This window comes from Heterocephalus glaber, unplaced genomic scaffold (genome assembly GCF_053883595.1).
Source record: "Heterocephalus glaber isolate CG9 unplaced genomic scaffold, H.glaber_assembly_v1.0 deba00001463, whole genome shotgun sequence".
NCBI classification, from domain to species: domain Eukaryota; kingdom Metazoa; phylum Chordata; class Mammalia; order Rodentia; family Bathyergidae; genus Heterocephalus; species Heterocephalus glaber.
In genome coordinates, this window is record NW_028258310.1 from 6,185,502 (window position 1) to 6,210,682 (window position 25,181).

At 38.3% G+C, this 25,181-nt stretch overlaps 1 protein-coding gene across 1 annotated transcript in view; it reads left to right on the forward strand.

Annotated features, from left to right (window-relative positions):
• Nucleotides 1-25,181, forward strand: part of Ccdc192 (coiled-coil domain containing 192) — a 109,607-nt gene that overhangs the window by 43,840 nt on the left and 40,586 nt on the right. The gene's annotated exons all lie outside the window — the stretch shown is intronic.

Here is a 25,181-nt window from a genome sequence, read left to right on the forward strand (position 1 = left end):
TCCAGGGCAAATTTCATTCATACTGTAGTCTCTGGACTAATGAATATTACCTGCCACAATACCTTTGTATATTCAGTCATAAACCAGTGACTACCTAAGAATGTGAACAACTCTAGTGCTTTAATGATGTTGTCTGCAAAGACTTGCTTGCCATTCTTTTCATCATTTCCTCTATTTTGTCTGCTGTTATGATTTCTTGATTAAAGACCCTTGCCAGTCATGTTAAATGGCCAATCTTAACATTACCAAGTTCTTCACACAGCTCTCATGAAATCCTAGAGTATAGAAAACTTGCAAAAGAGAAAAAGAGAAAAAAAAATGCAATACGGGGGTGGGGGGGAGACTGCAGAATAATAAATTTTGATGATATCCCCTTAAGAGTTTGAAATGAATCTATGAACTGTTCTAGGTAAAAATCACAGTAATTGCCCTATTTTTGTCCTAGATGAGAGAAAAGCTGATCTATCATGACAATTAGCAGAGCTTTTAACTCTAAATTCAAAATCTTTTGGGGCCTTGTATGTTTACTTGACCAATACTGAAAATAATTTATGCCTGCATTTGTGCCATTGTGACATATTCTAACAGAAGTATGCCTCATTAGCCCAAAATCCTGTTGCAGGTGTCTCTTCCCTGGCCTGCCCCTGACAATGCCATGACATAATGTTATCAGAAAAAGCTCCCTTATGACAAATTGTTACCTACAGCCATATGTATGGAGGAAGGTTTTAGCTCAGCATTTTCGAAGGAGAACAGATATAATCACTGGGGTTTTGACATTATCTCCAGCATCTCTTCATGAAAAAAATACTTTCACTGGTGCCTTAGGGAGATTCCTGTAGTATTTTTCTCCATTGCCTAGTTTTATGGATTCTCTGCTTCTACCAGAGCTACTGTTCCAGGCTTGTCTGAACTGGGATCACTTCCTTATATGGAGTATTGTGATTTCTCATATATAATTGTCCAACATTCAACTTTCAATATAGCAGTGTATTTATAAAGGTTTTGCTTCAATTCAGCAAGAAAAAATTAAAATGAAAGCAATATTAAGAATAGTATTACAGAGTGAAGCTTAGCCGGTCCCAGCACCCAGAAGGAAGCTCCCCGCCTCCATCCCAGGCTCCTAGGGCAGTGAAGCTCAGCTGGTTCCAGCACCCAGAAGGAAGCTCCCCCGCTGCCATCCCAAGCTCCTAGGGCAGAGAAGGTGAGCCACGTGGGTGCCAGAAGCACCCCGCCCTGTGGAAATGAGAAGACACATAAACAAGCCTCAAAAACAGACTTCCAGATCACCTACAGCAACCCCAAAGGGAAACAAGATGGAACACTCTGATACTCAACCACCTGGACCCTCTGAACTGGCAACAAAAGAGGATCTGGGAAAAATGAAATCAGAAATAATTACTCAGATAACAGCAAAGATTTTGCTCATGGTGCAAGACATGATTAATAAATCTAGAGAGGACACAGATAAAAAAATAGAGGATCTGAGGAACATGATGGAATCCCAACATAGGAAACAAATGGAATCCATAAAACAGATGCAAACAGATTTCCAAGAGATTAAAAACTCCATCGAAAGTCTGCACAGCAGAATGAACCAATGTGAGGATAGAATTTCAGATATAGAAGATAAGATTGCAATTAGTGACCAGGAAAAGAAAAATTGCTTCAAAATTGTAAGAGAACATGGGAAATCAATCCAGCAGCTGCTAGACAATGCAAAGAAGAATAACATAAGACTCATTGGAGTCAATGAAGAAAGAGGAGAGAGTGCAGATGACATAAAAAAACTCTTCACAGGAATAATGGCAGAAAACTTCCCAAGCAGGGAAAAAGAACTTGACACAAAGATAAGTGAGGCATATAGGACTCCAGCTAGCCTTAATCAAAAATAATCTACACATAGGCATATAATAGTTAGGATTCCAGAAATCCAACAGAAGAATAAAATTCTACAAGCAGTGAGAGAAAAGAAACAAATCACATACAAAGGAAAGCCCATCAGAATCACAGCAGACTTCTCAATGCAAACCCTCAAGGCAAGAAGAGCTTGGAGTGATGTATTTCAAGCCCTAAAGGAAAACAGCCTCCAACCCAGATTAATGTACCCTGCAAAACTATCTTTCAAAATTGATGGAGAAATAAGATGCTTTCATGACAAAGAGCACCTCGGGAACTTCATGAATATCAAACCGGCACTCCAAAAACTTGTAGACAATCCCCTAGGAAAAGACAATGAGGATCACAATCCCAGGAAACCCAGCAGAATGAATCCATTGGTCATGACAAATTAAATGCAAAGGGAGAGAATCCAACAAAAAGAAAAATTCATGACAAGGCTTTTAAAACTTTTGACTTCATCTCCCTAATGAGTGTATAATTCAATCTTATTATTGTACTGATTAGTATTTTTCTGATTCTAGAATTGCACACCATTCCTTGTGCTATACTAGCTATTTATCATCTTATGTCTACATTTTAATTGGGTTGTCTATTAATGAGCTCTAAGAATTCTTTATATATTCTGCTCATAGGCTATATGGATTGTAAATATGGTCTGTTTAAGGACTACTTTTCATTTTAATGATGTCATTTAAAGTTCTAAATTTTGATGGAATCCCATTTATCAATTTTTTTTCTTTTATACATCATGTTTTTTATATCCTAGGTAGTTCTTGCCTACCCTGAATTCATAAATATTTTCCCTTATAATTTCTTCTTAAAGTTTTATACTTTTAGGTTTTCTTATTAGGTTCATAGATCCCTTCAAGTTATTTTCATGTATGGAAAAAAAGGGTTGAGGTGAATTTTTTATATACAGATACCAGGTGTTCTAGTGCCATTTGCTGAAGACACTATCTCTTCCTCGGCTCTTGAATCAAGTTTATATTCTATAAAATGCTAATGTTAAATAATCTTTCAAAACTCAGTGGACCATATATGTGTGGTTCTATTTCTAGATTCTCTGTTTTATTCCAATGATCTATATGTCTTTCCTTACACCAACACTGCCTTGATGACTGTAGCTTTAGAAGAAGTCTTAAAATTGGGTGCTAAACATCTTCTAACACTATTTTTGTTTTTGTTTTTGGCTTTTCTGGGTCCTTTGTACTCCTACATAACTTTTAAATTTCAATATCCAATTCTTCATTTATAGCAAGTATACACAGACCTGAATTTTGATATATACCTTGTGTTTTCTAATCCTGCTAAATTCAAGTACAAGTTCTAGGGTCTCCTAGAGATTCCTTAGTATTTTCTCTGCAGATGATCATTTCATCTACATACAAAGATTTTGCTTCTGCCATGCCAATCCTATCCTAGTTGTGTCATTTTATTGCCAGACTATTTTGGTTTAGACCTATGTTTCAAAGTCTAATGGACAGATGAAGAGTAGGCATATCTGCCCTTGTTCCCCACTTTAGGGAGAAAGCATTGTATCATCTCCATTCATAGAAGGAGTTTTTGTTGGAAGTATGGAGTACATGTCTTTGATCTGTTGAGAAGGTTCTGTTCTACTCCTAGTCTGCTGATAGCTTTTACCATGAACAGCTGTGGAATTTAGTCCAATACTCTTTCTCCAACTAGTGACAGGATCATATGGCTTTCTCCTTTCCTCTGTTAAAATGATGATTTTTGGGGGTGGATCTTCCAATACTGAACCAACATTGCCATCCCTATAATAAAACCACTTTCTACATACTGCCAGATCTGACTTCTAAGAGTTTGTTTTGTTAAACAAATTTCTATCTATGTTCATACTTCTTTCTTCTATTATCTTTATCCAGTTTTAGGATTAGCACAATGTTGATTTCCTAAAATGAGGGGAGAAGTGTTCCTTCTTTTTTCTGCTTTAATTGTTTGATATAATTTATCAGTTAAAATGTTTATGAGCCTGCTGTTGTCATATAGGTAGGTTTTCAAGCTAGGAATATACTTTCTTTAATAGGTGCTATTCAAATTTTATATTTCCTCCAGAGTTAGTTTCATTAATTTGTCTTCTAAGTTACTTCTTAGAAACTGTCAAATTTATTTCAAAACAGATTTTTGAAATATGCTTTCTATATCCTTTTAAATTCTGTAAAATCTGTGGTAATGTCTCCTAGATCTTAATATTGTAATTTTAAAAATGTATAACTGATATTGTGTAACAGGAAGAAAAGGTCTAAAAGAGCAGGGGAATTGGGAGGGGTAGAGGAAGGGAAAAAAGGAAAAGGAAAAAATATGAGAAGAGGAAAAATAATGGAAACAAGGTCTTTGCAAATAGGGAAGGGTGGAGAGTGTGAAGGGAGAGCAAGGGAAGGGGAAAAAAAATAAGAACCAAGAGACTCATGTAATGGTACAAGATCCCAATGATGAATGTAACTGTATTGTACACCTAAAATGTACCAATAAAGTTAATGGGAAAAAAAAAGAATAGTATTACATTTATGGCTAAATGGATGCCTATTGAGGCCACACTCTTAAGAGAAATAAATAGGACACACGTGTGTAAATACTAAATAGATTCTCTAGTATGAGAAACTGAAAGTGTAAATAAGGATTAAAATGAATAATTGATAATTTGAAATAGGAAGAAAAAGTCCAAAGGGATAGGGGAAGTGGGAGGGGAAGGGGAAATGAAAGAAGGGAAAGAAAAAACTATGAGAAAAGAAAAAAATGGAAACAAAGTCTTTATAAATAGGAAAGGGTGAAGGGGGTGAAGGGAGAACAGGTAATGGAGGAAAAACAAGAACCAAGATAAATCATGTACAGGTACAAGCACCCAATGATAAATAAATGTATTGTATACCTAACATGTACCAATAAAAGAATTTAAGCAAAAAAAGAATAGTATTTATTGAGAGTGGACTGTGTCTTCCTAGATTATGGAAGGTGCTTTGTACATTATCTATTTTAAATCTGTACACAGCCCAACTAGGTGAGCATTATTTTTATATAAGAAAACTGAATCTTAAAAATGTAACATTGCTAGTCACACTCTGAAACCAATGATTTTGCTATCACAACTCACTGCTTCTCCAAATTATCTTCTCTACATGCCATTTGGGGTATCACATGGAGTTTGTAAAGGTTCAGCCTCCAACCTGCTTTTTTCTTTTTATTCACTCTTAGTGACTCATCAGTTCATAATGCTTCTGCCCTCACTGCCATACAAATAAACAACCACCTCCACTACCATCAAGTTTTTTCTGTCTTAATCATCCCCTCATTACAGCTCTTAAGTGTTTTAATAAACATTTCTTAAAACACCATCCCTGGAGAAAACACTCCACAGGTAATAGATATCCTGGAAAAAATGGGGGAAGAGGACTAGAAACAAAATTTAGTTAAGTGTATTTCCTGAAGGGATTATCCATGCAGAAACCAATTTCCAAAGGTCTTTGGCCATCATTGGTGTCTAAAAACACAAAGGTTGGCATATTGCCTCAAACCAAAGCACTGTTCTTCCTAAATATGACCTGGGTTTTGTGCAAACACAAAATCAAATTCATCACCTTCTGATCCCATCTCCCAATTATGGCTGTTTGTATTCCCCCGCCATGGTGATTAATATCACACTACTGTTATTGATTCTAGATTCCAACTATAAAGCATTTTTAAAATCCTACCTCCTTGCCTCCATCCTACATTTAGTTAGTCAAATACTGAATATGTTTCTACACACTGCCTTACTTCTGTGTCTTCTATTCCATTATATTACCACTTCCCCAGCTCTTTCCGATTATCTCCTAGTTTAGTGATTGTAATTGGCACCAAATAATTAAAATGTGCAAGATGAAAGCCTCCTATTTCCCCACCACCATACAAAGTAACCCACTTGCTTTGATACAAGCAAGTCCTCTTTGCTGAAAAGAGAAAAGATAAAATCCGTGGGTAAAGATTTGAAGTGAGAGCTGGGAATGTGGCTCGGTGGTAGAGCACTTGCCTAGCATGTGTGAAACCAGAGGTTAGATCCTTGATGTTAAAAAAGTAAAAAGTTGTAGTGCAGAAAATCAAACAGACTCAAAAGATGATTATCATGGAAGAATGTGTCCTACTGGATTGATGGAGAAAAGAAAGGGGCTTAAGGTGACCAAGGTAGTGTGAATGGAATATCTTAGAAAAGAAGAGAGATTTTCTGGAATAGGAGATTGAAAGGCTTTGGGGAGTTCTGAGGATGCTGAAAGTTAGAAAATAATGAGGATTAGTAAGTGTTGACTCCAAATATGTACCTGACCCGCCTTACATATTTCACAGTCATGCTAAAGTTTAGAATTTCTGTTTGCCCCTCCTGAAATGTAACAACTGTAGGATGTGGCTGCATAGTAGTCTCCTGGTTTCCCACTCTCCACCCTGGATTAAGTGTTCAAAGCACAGCCCCTACCCTTCATCTCCTCTTCCCCTGCACCTTCCCGTTTGTCTCAGAATGAGCCCACTTGTAAAATGGAGCTGCAGTGTTTTCTTTAGACATCCCCTGCCATTGGATGCTCTGTGGCTTTGCTCACAGTAGTCTCTGGTCAGATATCTCTCCTTGTCCTCCTCATCCAAATAACTCTCAGTCTCCTTGCAAAAACTCTGTCAGGTGTCAACTTCATTGGTCCCCAGATTACCTTCCAGGATTCCCATAGCCTCCAAGACATACATCTATTTGAGCTGTTAGAAAAACATTTAGACAAATTAAATTGAACAGTTTATTTGATCAAAAATTTCATAAATTGGGCAGCTCTCAGAACTCTAACAATCCCAGAGCTCCATGCAGCATCATTAGCAGTAAGTTTTATAGACTGAACATAGAAGCAAAACAGAGCAGGCACTTGATTGTCTGCAACTTGGCATTTGCTTTATTTGGATATGGATTGGTGAGGTATTTTACTTATCTGGGCACAATCTGATCAATTGCCCACTTCTAGCTTGTTGAAACACTGCTATTTGTTATAATATTCCTGAGTTAAGCTTCATTTTGTTTATGTAATAAGGTTGCAGCTTGTTATGTAGAAACCTGAAGTTTCAGGCCAATGACCTTCCACTTATTTAATTTGAGTTTGTTTCTTTGTTTGCTGTCCTACTGGGGATTGAACCCAGGGTCTTTACACTGAACTACATGCATGAACCTTTTTTAAAATTTATTATTTATTTATTTATTTATGCATTCATTCATTTTGAGACAGGGTCTTGCTAAATTGCCCAGTCTGACCTCAAGCTTGTGATACAATATACCACATTTTGTTAAAATTATCTGCTTAAATATCTGTCCTCACTAGGCTCCAAGGTCACTGAGCCAAGAACATGTCTCTGAGCCCACTACAGCAAATACAGGGCTGGGTATATTGTAGCCACTTGATCATGTACCCTGTCATTTACTTATCCATTCATTCAGCATCTATTAAACATCTATTTTGTCACAATAACTCGGTATTAAAAAAAAATTTCCTAGAACTTGGAAAATTCAGCTAATGAAGCAGGATAAAATTTATATATTCATATGATATGCTGTAATGTAAGGGACAGTTTCCTTGTGAGTGATCAAAAGAGGTTTATCACCTGGGGGAGATGAGCACCAGGTATTAAAAGCAGAAGAAAGGACCACTCTGAACCTAGGGGTACCCTTCCTGAGTGAATTCCAAGGGCTCAAATCAGCACCATCCCTGGGTACCAGTGGCAGCAGAGGTCAGGGCGTAGTGTCAGGAGAGGACGCTGTGGCTAGAGTAGTAAGACACTCATATAACTGTGGAAGCAGCTCTGGAAGAACCACTCAGATTATATATAGTCTTAATCTGACCCCTTTTCCTACTTCATCTCGATTAAATGTCTGTGTCCCCTGAGTTTGCCAATCATTCTTGTCCTAGGAGCTTTGCTTACAGTTCCTTACCATCAGACATACCTGTCCCTGCCATCAACTTCTGCAGGAGAAATTCTTCCCACTCTTGATCAAGATTTCCTTCCAGGAAGTTATCCTGACCATCAACTCAGAAGCATCTCTGCCTCTTCAGTATTTTCCCAGCACTTCCTACACATCTTTTCAGTCATGTGTTTCTCAGCTCCTCACAATAGACTAAGATGTGCTTGGTCTCTTCTCCAGGACTGAGTTCCTGCAGAAGAAAGAGAAAGTCTACCTTCGTATCTCCCTCGGGGTCTATTCAATGTCTTGTATAGATTTCACTGAAATGAATTATTAAAACTGACCAATTATAAATAAAGTTACTTTGGTACTTATAGTAGAAGCATATTTTATATCTCTGGAAAAGAATTAATGAAGATAATTCTATTTCTTTTTTTTTAAATTAAATTCTTTTATTGGTACATTGTAGGTATACAACACATTTACATTTCTCATTGGGAATTGTACCTTTATATAATGCATCTTGGTTCTTATTTTTTCCCCATTCCTAGCCCTCCTTTCACCCCCTCCACCCTTCCCTTTTTACAAAGACTTTATTTCTATTTTTTCCATTTCTCATCATTTTTCCTTTCCCTTCTTTCCTTTTCCCTGTGCCTCCCACTACCCCTACCCCTTTGGACCTTTTCTTCCTATTTTGCATTATTGATTATTCATTCTAATCATTGGTGCATTTTAGGTATACAATATAATGACATTCATCATTGGAAATTTGCACCTTTACATAGTCTCTCTTGGTTCTTATTTTTCACCCTTGCCCAGCCCTCCCTTCAACCCCTCCAGTCCTCCCTATTTACAAAGATTTTGCTCCGATTTTTCCATTTTCTCATATTAATTCCATTCCCTTCTTTCCTTTCCCCTACCCCTCCCACTTCCTTCCCCTTTGCCGCTTTTCTTCCTATTTCGCATGACCTATTATATGTTTTAATCCTTATTTACACTTTCAGTTTCTCACACCAGAGAAACTTTTCGGTATTTATACATGTGTGTCCTACTTATTTCACTTAAGAGTATAGCCTCAATGTTCATCCACTTAGCTATAAATGTCTCTAATTTCTCATTTTTTATGGCTGAGTAGTACTCCATTTTATTTAAAAAATACATTTTCTTTATCCAGTCTCCAGTTGATGGGCATTTGGGCTGTTTCCAAGTTTTAGCTATCACAAACTGCGCTGCTATGAACATAGGTGCACATATATCACTGTGGTATGATTCTTTTAATTCTTCGGGGAAAATCCCCAGCAGGGGAATAGTGGGGTCAAATGGGACTTCCAGTTCTAGTTCTTTGAGGTATCTCCATACTGATTTCCACAGTGCTTGCACCAGTCTACACTCCCACCAGCAGTGGAGCAGGGTTTCTCTTTCCCCACAGCCCTGCCAGCATTTGTTATTGGTGGATTTCATGATAGCAGCCATTCTTTCTGGAGTGAGGTGGAATCTCAGTGTTGTTTTTATTTGCATCTCTCGAATGACCAGTGATGTTGAACATTTTTTCATGTATTTATTTGCTATTTCTACTTCTTTATCTGAGAAATGTCTGTTCATTTCAGATGCCCATTTTCGGATTGGGTCTTTAAATTTGGGAAGTCTAATCTTTTTAAATTCTTTATAGATTCGAGATAGTAGACCTGTGTCCAAAGGACAGCAGGTGAAGATTTTTTCCCACATTGTGGGTTGTCTCTTCACACTGTTGGTAGTTTCTCTTGCTGTGCAGAAGCTTTTTAATGAGAAGAGATCCCACTTGTTGATTGTTTGTGCTAGTTCATGGGCAAGTGAGGTTTTGTTCATAAAATCTTTTCCTACACCAATGTCTTCAGTAGTTCTACCTAACCTCTGTTCAAGCTGGTTCAGCATTTCTATTTTAATATTTAGATCTTTAATCCATTTTAATTTTAGTTTAGTGCATGGCGAGAGAGAGAATTCTGTTTCTTAAAGATGTCAGTTATATAAGGCAGTACTTTAATCTGAGGTTGATACTGTTGGGATAAAACATGAAGGGACAAAAGACAATTTCTCAGACTGGAAATACAAGGGAAAAATAGAAACACAGAACATAGTCATGGGAAGTGTCTGTTTTAGATAAAGAAAAGTAGTAACAAGAAACATAGTTTTAACATGAAAATCAACAACCTACTGTCTGGCCTTGCATTTATTCAGTTCAGTCATCTAAATCTAATAATCAAGTCTTATTGTATAATTAAATGCATAGCTATGGAATGGAGAGAAAATACTGCATTAACATTTCAGAGTTATCATTTGCTAATATTTTGAAGATTAAAATCTCCTCCTGTTAGCTTTACTGTGCCTCATCACAGTTTATACTTAAAAGTAAAATTTTGGGAGCAGCTCCTCTCACCCCCTCCACCCTTCCCTTTTTACAAAGACTTTATTTCCATTTTTTCCATTTCTCATCATTTTTCCTTTCCCTTCTTTCCTTTCCCCTGCCCCTCCCATTACCCCTACCCCTTTGGACCTTTTCTTCCTATTTTACATTATCGATTATTCATTCTAATCATTGGTACATTTTAGGTATACAATATAATGACATTCATCATTGGAAATTTGCACCTTTACATAGTCTCTCTTGGTTCTTATTTTTCACCCTTGCCCAGCCCTCCCTTCAACCCCTCCAGTCCTCCCTATTTACAAAGATTTTATTCTTATTTTTCCATTTTCTCACATTAATCCCATTCCCTTCTATTATTTCCCCTAGCCCTCCCACTTCCTTCCCCTTTGCCCCTTTCCTTCCTATTTCACATTACCTATTATGCATTTAGCCCTTACTTACACTTTCAGTTTCTCACACCAGAGAAACTATTTGGTATTTACATATGTATGTCCTATTTATTTCACTTAAGAGTATCGCCTCAATTTGCATTCACTTAGCTATAAATGTCTCTAATTTCTCATTTTTTATGGCTGAGTAGTACTCCATTTTATATTAAAAAAGGACATTTTCTTTATCCAGTCTCCAGTTGATGGGCATTTGGGCTGTTTCCAAGTTATGCTATCACAAACTGAGCTGCTATGAACATGGGCACACATATATCACTGTGGTATGATTCTTTTAATTCTCTGGGGAAGATGTCCAGCAGGGGAATAGTGGGGTCAAATGGGACTTCCAGTCCTAGTTCTCTGAGGTATCTCCATACTGATTTCCACAGTGCTTGCACCAGTCTACACTCCCACCAGCAGTGGAGCAGGGTTCCTCTTTCCCCACAGCCCCACCAGCATTTGTTATTGGTTGATTTCATGATAGCAGCCATTCTTTCTGGAGTGAGGTGGAATCTCAGCGTTGTTTTCATTTGCATCTCTCGAATGACCAGTGATGTTGAACATTTTTTCATGTATTTATTTGCTATTTCTACTTCTTTGTGCGAGAAATGTCTGTTCATTTCAGATGCCCATTTTTGGATTGGGTCTTTAAATTTGGGAGGTCTGATCTTTTTAAGTTCTTTATAGATTTGAGATAGTAGACCTTTGTCTGAGGAAGAGCAGGTGAAGATTTTTTCCCACATTGTGGGTTGTCTCTTCACACTGCTGGTGGTTTCTCTTGCTGTGCAGAAGCTTTTTAATGAGAAGAGATCCCATTTGTTGATTGTTTGTGCTAGTTCACGGGCAACTGAGGTTTTGTTCATAAAATCTTTTCCTACACCGATGTCTTCAAGGGTTCTACCTAACCTCTATTCCAACTGGTTCAGAGTTTCTATTTTAACATTTAGATCTTTAATCCATTTTGATTTTAGTTTAGTGCATGGTGAGAGATATAGGTCTAGTTTTAATCTTTGGCAAGTTGAAACCCAATTTTTCTATCACCATTTATTAAAGAGGCTATCTTTCCTCCAGTGAGGGTGTTTGGCTCCTTTATCAAAGATGAGATGGCTGAGTGTGTCTGGCATTGTTTCTGCATCTTCTAATCTGTTCCACTGGTCCTCAAGTCTGTTTCTTTGCCAGTACCATGCTGTTTTTATCACAGTAGCTTTGTAGTAGAGTTGCAGGTTGGGGATTGTGATACCCCCTGCCATGTCTCTGTTACCTAGAATTGCTTTTGCTATTCTGGGTCTCTTCTTGTTCCAAATGAATTTTTGGATTGTTTTCTCAAGGTCCATGAAGCATGCTACTGGGATCTCAATTGGAATTGCATTAAATCTATATAGCAGTTTTGGAAGTATGGCCATTTTCACTATATTAATCCCTCCTACCCAGGAGCAGGGGATGTCTGTCCATTTTCTGATATCATCTTCAAACTCTCTTTTCAGAGTGCCATAGTTTTCAGAGAAGAGGTCTTTGATTTCTTTCGTTAGGATGATTCCTAGGTATTTCAGTTTTTTGGATGCTTTTGTGAAAGGAATTACTTGCCCTATTTTTCTCTCAGTGAGTCTGTCATTGGTGTAGAGGAAAGCTATTGACTTTTGTGTGTTGACCTTGTAACCAGCTACTTGACTGAATTTGGTTATTAAGTCTAGAAGACTTTTGGTGGAGTTCTTGGGGTCTTCTATATAGAGTATCATGTCATCTGCAAATAATGACAATTTGACTTCTTCATTACTTATCTTTATTCCTTTTATTTCTTTCTCTTGTCTAATTGCCGTGGCTAATGTTTCCAGAACTGTATTGAACAAGAGTGGTGACAGTGGGCATCCTTGTCTTGTTCCTGATTTGAGTGTGAAGGATTTCAGTTTTTGAACATTTAGTATGATATTGGCTGTTGGTTTTTCATAGATGGCTTCTATCAGTTTGAGGTAGAGACCATCTATTCCAATTTTTTGTAGGGTTTTTACCATAAATGCATGTTGGATTTTGTCAAATGCTTTTTCTGCATCTATGGAGATAATCATATGGTTTTTGTCCTTGGCTCTATTGATATAGTGTATTCCATTGATTGATTTTCGTATATTGAACCATCCCTGCATCCCTGGGATGAATCCCACTTGATCAGGGTGTATGATCTTCTTGATGATCTTCTGCATTCTGTTTGCCAGTATCTTCTTAAGGATTTTTGCATCTATGTTCATTAGTGAGATTGGCCTAGAGTTCTCTTTTTCAGTTGGGTCTTTCTCTGCTTTGGGGATCAAGGTGATGCTTGCTTCCAGGAATGAATTTGGGAGTATTGCTTCCCTTTCAATTTCATTGAAGAGTTTCAACAGTAGTGGCAGCAGTTCCTCTCTAAATGTCTTGTAGAATTCAGCAGTGAAGCCATCAGGGTCCGGGCTTTTCTTAATGGATAAGTTTTTAATTACATTTTCAATTTCATTGGTTGATATTGGGTTATTCAGAATTTTTAGGTCTTCTTCATTCAACTTTGGTAATTCATATGTATCTAGGAATCTGTCCATTTCTTCTGTGTTGTCTATCTTATTGGTGTATAGGTTCTGGAAGTAGGTATTGATGATCCTCTGGATTTCTGCTGGGTCTGTTGTAATTTCACCCTTTTCATTCCTAATTGCATGGATTTGGGCCTTTTCTTTCCTTTTTCTGATAAGGTTGGCTAAAGCTTTGTCAATTTTGTTGATTGTTTCGAAGAACCAACTCTTGGCTTCATTGATTTTTTTGTATCATTCTCTTAGTCTCCATTGCATTGATTTCTCCTCTGATCTTTATAATTTCTTCCCTTGTATGAGCTTTGGGGTTGTCCTGCTCTTCTTTTTCTAGAAGCTTGAGGTTCAGCATCAGGTTGTTTAATTGGGCTCGTCCTGTTTTCCTAATATGTATATTCACTGCTCTGAATTTCCCTCGTAAGACTGCTTTCATTGTGTCCCATAGATTCTGATATGTTGTATTGTCATTGTCATTTAATTGAAGGAACTGTCTGATTTCTTCTTTAATTTCCTCTGTGACCCATTGGTTATTTGGAAGTGCGTTGTTCAATTTCCATGTGTTTATGAAGTTCTTGCAGTTTCTTTTGCTATTGATCTCCAATTTCATCGCACTATGGTATGGTAATATACATGGGATAACTTCAATTCCTTTGCACTTACTTAAACATGTTCTATGTGTGAGTATGTGGTCTGTTTTTGAGAATGACCCATGTGCAGCTGAGAAGAATGTGTATTCTGATTTTGTGGGGTGGAGGACTCAGTAAACATCTGTTAAGTTCATTTGTTCAAGAGTTCGATTGAGTTCTAGTATTTCATTACTTATTTTTAATCTAGTTGATCTATCTCTTTGTTACAGTGGGGTGTTGAGGTCCCCCACGACAATTGTATTAGTGCATATATGACTTTTCATGTCTGTTAGTATTTGTTTTATATACTTGGGCACACTAGTGTTTGGTCCATAGATATTTATGAACGTCATCTATTCCTGTTGGATTGTTCCCTTTACAAGGATGTAGTGTCCTTCTTCATCTCTCTTAATCAGTGTTGGTTTGAGATCTACTTGATTTGCAAAGAGGATAGCTACTCCTGCTTTTTTTCGGGTTCCTGTTGCATGGAGTATTGTTCTCCACCCTTTAACTTTCAGTGTATGAGTTTCCTTTTGAATGAAGTGTGTTTCTTGTATGCAGCATATTGTTGGATTTTGCTTTTTGACCCATTCTGCCAGTCTATTTCTTTTGATTGGCAAATTGAGACCATTAACATTGATGGTTGTAACTCAAATGTGTTGACTTGTCATTGCCATGACTTTTTCTTTTTGTTGGGTTCTCCCCCTTTACATTTAATTTCTTGTCTTGCCAGATGGGTTCATTCTGCTTTGCTTCCTGGGGTTGTGATCCTCAATGTCTGTTCCTAGGATATTGTGTAAAATTCTTTGGAGTGCTGGTTTGGTATTCACGAAGTTCCCAAGGTGCTATTTGTCATGAAAGTATCTTATTTCTCCATCCATTTTGAAAGATAGTTTTGCAGGGTACATCAATCTGGGTTGGAGGCTGATTTCTTTTAGGGCTTGGAATATGTCATTCCAAGCTCTTCTTGCCTTGATGGTTTGTGTTGAGAAGTCTGCTGTGATTCTGATGGGCTTTCCTTTGTATGTGATTTGTTTCTTTTCTCTCACTGCTTGAAGAACTTTGTTCTTCTGTTGTGTTTCTGAAATCTTAACAATTATATGCCTATGTGTAGATTTTTTTTGATCAAGGCTATTTGGAGTCCTACATGCCTCACTTTTCTGAATGTCAAGCTCTTTTCCCTTGCTTGGGAAGTTTTCTGCCATTATTTCTGTGAAGAGATTTTTTTATGTCATCTGCACTCTCTCTTGTTTCTTCATTGAGCCCAATCAGTCTTATGTTATTCTTCTTTGCATCATCTAGCAGCTGCTGGATTGATTTCTCATGTTCCCTTATAATTTTGAAGCAATTTTTCTTTTATGGTCACTAATTGCAATCTTGTCTTCTGTATCTGAAATTCTGTCCTCACATTGGCTCATTCTGCTGTGTAGACTTTCAATGGACTTTTTCATGTCCTGGAAATCTATTTGCATCTGTTTTATGGATTCCATTCATTTCTTATGTTGGGATTCCATCATGTTCCTGAGCTCCTCTCTAGATTTATTAATCATGTCTTGCACTAGGGGCACAATTTCTCCTGTTATCTGAGAAATTATTTCTGATTTCATTTTTTCCAGATCCCCTTTTGTTGCCAGTTCAGTGGGTCCAGGTGGTTGAGTATCAGAATTGTCCATCTCATTTCCCTTTGGGGTTGCTGTAGGTGATCTCGAAGTCTGGTTTTGAGACTTATTTACATGTTTTCTCATTTTGACTGGGGTGGGGGACTGTTAGCACCTGCACAGATTACCTCCTCTGAGCTGGGTGAGATGGGACAGGGGCCGGGAGCAGCAGTAGGGATGGTGACCCAAAAGCCCTTTCCTGTGGGCTGGGAGCAGCAGGAGGGATGGTGGCCGGGAAGCCCCTTCCTCTGGACCAGGAGGAGTGTGATGGTGGCTCAGAAGCCCTTCCCTCTGGGCCGGGAGTGGTGGGAGGAATGGTGGCCTGGAAGCCCCTTCCTCTGGGCCAGGAGCAGTGGGACGACGGCTCAGAAGCCCCTACCTCTGGGCCGGGAACAGAGGGACTCAGTACCTTGGTCTGGTGGTCTGGTGTCCTCTGCGTCTTTGTAGTGTGGAACCAGGTGGCTGCCTGTCTGCAGCAGGATGATTCGGTGTCTTCTGCGTGACTCAGGACCTCGGTAGCGCATGCACAGACCTTCCTGTGTGCAGCGGACTGATTTGGTGTATTCCGGGTGACTGGGGACCTCAGCAGGGCATGGGCAGACCTGCCTGTCTGCAGCGGACTGACTCGGCTTGTTCTGTGTGACTCAGGACCTTGGTAGGGCATGCACAGACCTGCCTCTGGCTGTGTGTCTTTGAATTTGTTTCTCTACCTCTTGGAGGCTTAATTTCCACAACTGCAAAATGAAGGATCTTAAATATATCTAACTCACATCATTGTCATGATGACTAAATGAGTAAACATTTACAGGATTCTTAGATTAGTAGATGCAACATAGGCATAAATCTTATATATATATGTGTGCTAAAAATAAAAAAACCCAAAAGACCCAGTAAACATTCCTACTGTTTGTTGAGTAGGAAGCTTCAACAGAATTCTGTGGGGGGAATGCACTCTGAATGCTCAGCATGGTGCATTTCTGTTAAGTGGAATATTCATAGAACCTACTTCAGAAGCATTATTGTAAAGATTAAATGAGATGATGCAGGGAAAGCCTTACAGTAAGTCCTGGGACGTAGCTATACTTTATTAATGTTGACAATTATTAATACTATCTTTGTCGCTGTTATGCCTTGACCTAATCATCGTTTACAGTATATACTTCGACATTTACCTATCAGCTTAAATGCATATATTTTTCAGTATGAGATTCCACTCTTTGGAGTTGAGCTCTTAATTACTTCAATATTTTCAAAATAAATTGATATTCTTATTGAGTCCAAGCAATTACTCATTCTTTCTGCGTGTGAGAGGATAATATTGGTGACAGGTCTGTGTCTGCCAGAAGCGGCATAAAGGAACCAATTCTGGCATTCTGGCTCACCTTTCCTGCAGTAAGAATACAAGGATTGTGGCAGGCAGCTGTCAGCACCTGGAGGAATGGAAAACTACTGCGGAATTTTGTGATGGGGAAGAGCACGCTGACTTTTCTTGAGGCCATTCTGACCACACTTGTGCCCTCCCAGCTTTGCCTTCCCAGCCTTCTGGAGAATGCCACCCTACCTGTTTCTCTCCAATTTTATTGCTTTACTTCATGAACAAATGTCCCTAGTGGGAATTTTTATGATCCATACTCCCTGTGCTTACTGCTAAAGGGTCACAGCTGACTTTGTCAAAGTTTCTTTGCCATCGATTGTTGGGTACACATCCTGGAGATTGTCCCCTGTGTTTCAGAAGCTGTACAGAGGAGGGTAGAGAGGTCACACACCTTTCCACCAGATCGTCTTGATGTTACTCTTCAGTACTCGACATAGGGCTTAAAATGTCCCTATTTTATTCTCTGTCCTTTTTTCTATTTTAGTCTTCCCATTCTCAAATTCTTAGTCAGGAATTCTAAAATGAAAGTACCTATATTAAAACTGAATGAGAAACTTCAGAACTGTTGAGAATTTACTTTTTAAACAAGGACATTTTAATACAAGTTTCCTAGAAATCATAGAAGATGTCAGTCTCTCTTTTTGCCAAATAAAAAGGAAAATTGCTTCTAATTTCAAATGTTAACTTAAGTAACTGCTTAAATGCAGATGTTTATAGTGTTCTGAACATAAATAATTCTGTTTTTTCCCCAATCTCTTCCCTTTGCATACCATTTAAGGATGGCTGACATCAACCCAGCTAAGAGACTGCAGGGGTGGGAAGGAGTCTGGGAGAGCTCTCTTGAGTCTTTAAGAATGCAAAGAGATTACCATAGCCATGGAATCTGTGACAAAAATCAGCAACCATATAAATAAATGACTTAGACTTGTTTAAACAAGTGTGATTTTCAAAGGAGGATAACCAGGTCATAGTCAACAAATGGTTTAAATATGAGTCATCTTAAAACTAAAGAAAAACTAAAATAATAAACTTTTGTCATTAAGTATTTATGGCAATATTGTGCTTGAGGAACTCAGGAAGATAGGCTTCTCATTGAAAGGGCACAAGTAAGTTGCAAAATTCCAGGAAGAGGCAAAGGAATGCAAAACAAAAAGAAATGGTTATTAATTGTTCATTCTTCAACTATTTTTGCTGATCCTAACAAGCCAGTCTCTCTTCCTCTGGGCTTAATGGGCCTGTGCAAGGAGCTGTGGCTGTGAATTGTTGTTGTCTATACTCTTGGAAGAACTGGGTAAGAGGAAGGATTAAGAGAAAGAGCAGGAGGAGGCTTGCAGGATCAACTAGGGAGGCAGCTGCAGGCGTGGGGAGAATGCAGAGCACATGAGGGTGGGTGTGGGAGCAGGAACAATGCAAACAGTCATATTGGAAGTGCAGCAGAGGGAATAAGCAGAAATGAGAATAGGAGGCATTTTCCTGCTTTGTGGAGTTGCTAATGAGAATACAGCTAGATGTTTACATTGAGCATTAAAAACAAGTCACGGCCAGTTGGAGCTCATGGGAATGATCCCCCCCAACACTCCTGTGCATGCAACACACCCATCTCCAGAGACACAACTCAGGAGGTAGTTGAGGTAATTAGAGCTCTGCCACAGTAACCCTTCAAAGGCTGCAGTGTTCAGTTAATTTGTAGTTGAAAATTTTTCTCTGGACAGAAATGTAAGATTGAAGTTGAGTTCAACTTGAAGAACTGACATGTTAAGTGCTCATAAATGTAATATCTATAGTGCACTGAGATTGACAAAAACTTAGTTGGACAGAGACTTAGTAAAATTTTAGATAGTTCTGTTACTTCTCCAAAACAGGGTTACTTGGGGAATTTACTTTGCAGGGTTTCAGGATAAGAATTTAAACTTCAGAATGACTTCCCCATAGTCTGATCACTTGCTAGTCAGTCTCAGATCAGACTCCTTCAGGAATTCATGCCAATGAAACTCTGATGCTTTTTAGCTTCCAAGGCTGACTCTCCCATTCATGCACCTGTGCTCTCTTAAGTATTATTGATGATAAATGGCTGTTGCCAGAATCTACTTTAATATGGCAATTTTTTTCTTAAAATACTTTAATTCTTAGTTTCTATGGATAGATTTTTGTTTATTTAAATTGTATTTTCAAGACCATATGTTCTAGACAGATTTCTAGCCTCAAAATACAGTTCTTTGCAGCTGTCATAAATAATTATTTTGACAACAGGTCTCTCATTTAGCAGTGAACATGTATAGCCTTTAAAAAATGTTCAGTAGTAAGACTTCAAGCTCCATTTCTCAATGTGAAAGTGTAGGTCCATGGGTGTATTCTCAGATCTATATATATGGTGTGTGCACACACTGTGCTTTGGAAGCTATTTTATACATACTTTAGAAAGGATCAATTGATATTTATGCCATTTTCTTTGGATTCCCACATATCACAGTTAAACTAAATCTGAGGTAAATGAAGGTGAAATGTCAGAATATCAGGTGAAGTCTGCCTGCCTTTCTCCTACTAGATTTCATTTAAGAGTGAGTGATCAAAGAGACTCAAAGCCCATGTCTTGAAACTAGTTCTGTGTAGTGGCCCATTTGGCAATGGGGTAGGGAAGGGGAGTGAATCAGGCTTAGCATGATATCTGTAAATTCACAGGTTTTTGTATAGGATTTACCTTGGCATCAAAGAAACAATCTCCTCTCAGAAGCTTCTAGATTTCCCACTGGAATCTAAGGAATTTTTAAATAGGAAATTATAAAAAATAGAATTTGTCAAAATTAATATTCATGATCAGATATTATTATACATACAACATATACATACAAAGCACAAAAATCACAGATGCATGTTGTCTCTCAAACCTTTCATCCATCTTTGATACTTAGATAAAGCTATTAGAGAATATATTTTAAAGCTGTTGTGGTAAATGCATTTTTATTTGAGAAAAGTGGTGAGTGAGGAGGGAGCGAAGGAATAGGGTCATTTAGGTTTATAGCGACATGCTTGGCAAAGGAATCATGTTTCAGAGTTAGTGTTTTGGAGAGAGTAACTCAGAAATCAACACACTGCTATGTGGATATTTTATTGTTAGTGTTAAATATCATAAGTGTTTCAAGTTGCATTAGTGAAACTTTTAATTTTTATACTAGAAGTGATAGAGAGAATTTGCCAAATTAAGCTGTGAAAAGGAAGAGTTTTCTGCAATAATAGCAGAGATTTTCCATGCCCCTAAAAGCTAATTAACAAATTTGGGACAAGCTTTTACTCAAAAATTAGCATCAATGAGCTCCTAAGGTAGGGTCCTGTGATATGAGTCATGCTCTTAACCGAACTGTATTCTAACAGTGTAAGCTGAGTAGCCATTAATTGAAGGTCATTGGTAACTGCCAGACTCTCCATGAGGGCAGAGGATCAGACTGGAAAACTGTGGCTGAGAATGTGCGTTAAAACACAGTACAGACCTTTCCCAGGAAGTCTCCTCTCCATCTGGTTCCAATGGATACTTCTGATCTGGGCACTGAAAGCTTTCCTTAGATCCTGTGCTTCCAGTGTGTTTCTACTGTGAGCAGAACGCACAGAGCACCTATTTTGGTCTGCATTCTGGCATGAGTATTCTAGCTAAGGAGAGGTTTCATGCAGGCATCTCAAGCCTGCACTGAGGAAGCAGGGGGATAGCAAATAAAATTTTTAGTTTGGCTTTGAGAAAGTGAAGTTTCATAAGGAGAGGAAATTCCTATGTCTAGGGAAAGTGGTTGGCAGGCAAAAAGAATGTTGAATTTCTATCACACCTATCAACGCCAGACTCTGGTTCATAGGGCTAGCCTAACCCAGTAAAATCCTGATTCTCTAAAAAAAGAAAATTTAAGTTTAACTGTAGCCTGTGAAATTATCAGAACTCTTAGTACTCGACTTATCCTAATACTTGTTTTAAACTTCGTCTTACATCTGGCTTTAAATTTTTCTTATAAGGTAGCAATGTAACATTATTAGTTATTCATAGTATTATTAGTTATTCATTATTATTAATTATTAGTTATTCAATAGTTACCTTTTAATTTATGAATCAGGATTGGATGCAAGGGTGGTCTTTCTTTTTCACCTATTATCAAGTACAATGTCACATGTGGACAGTTTGATTGCTTGTACAGTGCCTTGGATGAAATAGTGACACCCTAGTAAAGTGGTTCTCAACCTTAGTGAGTCTTAGAATCATCTGAAAAGTTGTTTAAAATATAGGTAGAAGAGTTACAACATGACCTAGAAATTCTATTTCTAGGTATATACCCCAGAACATATTTGCACAAAAACTCATACAAAAATGTTCATAGCATTATTTAAAATGGCTAAAAAATGTTAAAAACTTAAATGTTGATTAATTGATAAGTAGATACATAAAAGAAGAATTCAAGTTCAAATCCCTGTCTTAAAAAAGGGCTGGGCATGTACCTCAGTGGTAGAACACCCCTGGCTTCAATCCCTGGTACCAAAATAAAAAGGAGAAGAAAGAAGAAAAGTAGGAGAAGGAGAAAGAAGATGAAGGGGAAGGGAAAGAGGAGGAAGGGGAGGATGAAGAGGAAGAGGAAGAAGGAGAAGGAGAAGAGAAGAGAAGGAGAGGAGGAGGAGGAGGAGGAGGAAGAGGAGGAGGAGGAGGAGGAGGAAAGAAGAAGAAGAAGAAGAAATGCCCAAGCAGTGAGATATGTTTCAGCCATAAAAAGGAATTGTAGCAGACCTGCAGTCCCGACGGAACACTCAGACCTGCAAGCAAATTCCACAGCTATGGATTCCATGCCTTGGCTCAGCCATCACCAAGTTGATGCTGGCTCTGCATTGTTTCCCCACTTCATGAGATAGCAGAAGTGCCAGCCAAACAATGGACCTGATCTTGGAAAAGGCAAAAGTCTGGAATAGGGGATCCAATATGGCTGATCAGAGGAGGAGTAACATCAGAGAAGCTCAGGAAAAACCCAACATGGCAGAGTAGAGGAGAAGCCATGTCAGAGAGACTCAGAAAACATCAACAAGAAACACAGAGAGGTTGAGAATCTATCATAAAAGGAAGGAGATATGAGAGATGGATTAACCAAACACAATGTAGTGACGATGTCTGAATTCTTCTTTGAATGTTCCAACCCAAAGAACTATTCAGAGAGAAGAGGAGATTATTCCACAAAAAAGAGGGAATCATTTGGGGGAGTGGGGGAATCAGTGACAGTTGGAATCTGAAAGGAAAATGGAGGACACTGCTCCCAGAATGACTTTCCACAGTAAACAATAGGTGAGTGACCTTGGTCCAGAACCTGCTGCCACAATTGTGGAAGAAAGGCTGGCAAGAACACAATTGTAGGGAAGGGCTTAGTGTTCAAAACTGGGTCCCAGAGCAGCTCCTTGGCTCCACCCTACACTCCACACTGTCAAGTTCTCAGAATGGATGAGGGAAGGACAGCCATGGGAGACAGCTGGTGGTTGGAGAGCAGGCTGGAGGGAGTTCTCCTGAGGAGCTGGATCTGGTGAACATGGACCCAGCTCCTGCAGTCAGAGGTCAGGGTCTGCCTGAGTTACACAGGATTGGAAAGTCACATTGGCGCCCCGTAGCTATTCTATGTGGATGTCTGGATCCAGCACCATTCTGGGGGTGGACTGCCACCTTAGACTTCCAGAGTGAGCAGAATCACATCTTGGCTTGAGCTCTGCTCTGTATTCCTAGGCTATGGAAAAGAGCCACATGTCCAAAACTATAGAAAAATTTCTTTTTATTTTTTCATCATTTTCCTCTTACTGTTCATTTTTCTTCCACTTTTATTTCATTATTTGCTCCTTTTTCCTTTTAAAATTGTGTGTGTGTGTGTGTGTGTGCGTGTGTGTGTGTGTGTGTTTCTCTTCCTCTTGCCCTTTCTTCCAATATAGTTTATAGAGGATAGGGGAATTCTCCCTTTTTCCTTTTTACTCCTTCTGCTCTTATACACATCTCATTGCCTGACTTCTTTCTCTTGGTTCTTATCTTTACTTTATTTTTCTTCTCTTTCTTCTCCTCCCTCTTCATCTATCTGCCTTTAACTTTTTCTCTAATATTTATGTTAGCCATAGAGTCCTTTCTAGTCCTCATTTCTTACTACTGATTTTATAGTAGGTCTCCCTGCTACCTGATCTAAATATATAACATACTTCTATCACTGTTAGGATCCTTTGCTCCCCTCCTATTTCCTCCTTCCCATACCACATAGAAGAAGATCTTTTTAAAAAACAGAACAAAACACTTTTTTCCCTTTTCTTTCCTCCTCTGTACCATTACCTGATCTCCAACTATCTGGGATTTAGATAATTGATTCTATAAAATTACTGTTGAATGCCTTTAACCATAAGAGAAGACATAGCTACCACATTTACTGCATATTAGCCTTGGGTCAATACTTGGGCTGTTACAATGCTTACACTATATCTGTGAATTTCTTCTCTAGGCTAAAGGGAGAGCCAGAAGTGGATTTCATGGTATGTTCAAAACTTGTGCAGATAGATACCAGTGTAACTGACTAGTTTGTTATTACTGTAGCTGATTTGATTGCATAGGAATACTCCTGACTCAGGGGACAATTTCATGCCAGTGAATTGTCTGCCAATTATACCATCACACCCAGGGAGAGAGACAGCAAGACTCAGACTGGATCAGACTCTATAAGGATCCCTGCAACATGGCAGAAAGAAGCCCTGAGTGTGAGTTAGCTTCAGTATTGCAGTGGAAGATTCAGAAGGGTTATTGGAGTGTGAGCACTCAGACTTTCTCGCAAAGAAGCTACATGTGAATCACATATACATTGACCTATTGGAATATTTAACCTGTGTTCCCATCAGATATCTTACAGATTTGAGTTTTTGTTTCTTTCTTAATTTAGTAGTATGGGGTTTTGTTATGTTCTTTTATGGTTTTTGGTGGTGGTGTGTGTTCATTAAGTTTTTACTTTTGTGCATTTTTTTCTTCCATTGGATCTGATTTAATAGGCGTGTAGGTTCTCTTCTCATCTCAGCTCCCTATCCTCTTCACCTCCAACCTCCAATGTAATACTATTTATTCCTTTTCTAAACACATAAACTCCTCCTCCCAAGTTTTTAATTTCCCATTTTAGCTCCCCCACAGTCACTCCTTTCTTCTCTAGTATTAACCCTTAATCTTCCCCATCCTAACTAAGCCTTTGGCTCTACAATACTTCCCTAGCCTATTGTCCTCTCTGTCAGCAGGTTCTGACAATCACATAGCTTCCTACAATCACAAAGTAAACTTCCTTCCTCCCATATCTCACACTTGCCCCCCAAAATGACCTCTGAAGTCTCTCAATACTCATCCTTCAACTCAACTAAATGTATTCCAATAAAATCCTCTCTCACATCAAATTTCTCATCTGTCCCTATCCCCTGCCCCACTAACCTCCTCCTTGGTGTCTTATGCTCCTCATCCAACCACCTTCCATTCTCCTCCCTCCATTTCAACTACTTAATTCCAGAACAATCACAAATAATAAATGGTCATAATGTGGATAGAGGACAAAGGAGAGAAGTGTAATTGCAAGAATTATCATATAGAAGTGTTGTATAATTGAATCTGTGGATGCAGTTATAACCAGAAATAATTCTTTCAGCACAACATAGAGACAGAGTCCAAATCACTTAAATAACAAAAGAGTAAATACTTGGACTGGACATACAAAGCTGAAAATTATTCACAAGGAGGCAACGTCCTACTAAAAATCTCCATATAAGCTACAAACCCTCCTCACTCTTCTAATATTCAACCTGCAGCACCTCCCCACCAAAAAAAGGAGGGGGGAAAGGGGGATATATATGTACACAAACAAAAACACTGATACACATATAAGCATGAAGAACCAAGGCAATAGAAGATCTTCAAGTCCATCCAACTTTACCAAGGCAGAGCAAGGGGTCACAAAGGGAGAAGAAAACAAATACCAGGTAGCAGAACTCTATGAAAAGTTCATAGAAGGCATGAAGAAAATAATTAGTTCAAAGAGGGAATGAACCAAAAGTTTACAGCAATTTCACTCTACATGTCCATACTAAATTTCAGGGAAATAGGTAAAAACTGGATGAGCTAACCAAAATAGTTCAAACTTTGAATGATGTGTTCAAAAAAGATATGAAATCTTCAAAATGATGTCAGACAGAAAAATCTGAAATAAAATCTCTATAGAATTTATACATTGTAGAAATGAGCAGTGTAAACACAGAGTATCTTATATTGAGGACAAAATAGTGAATTACAATAAAGAGCACAAAGAAGCCAAAAATAAAATA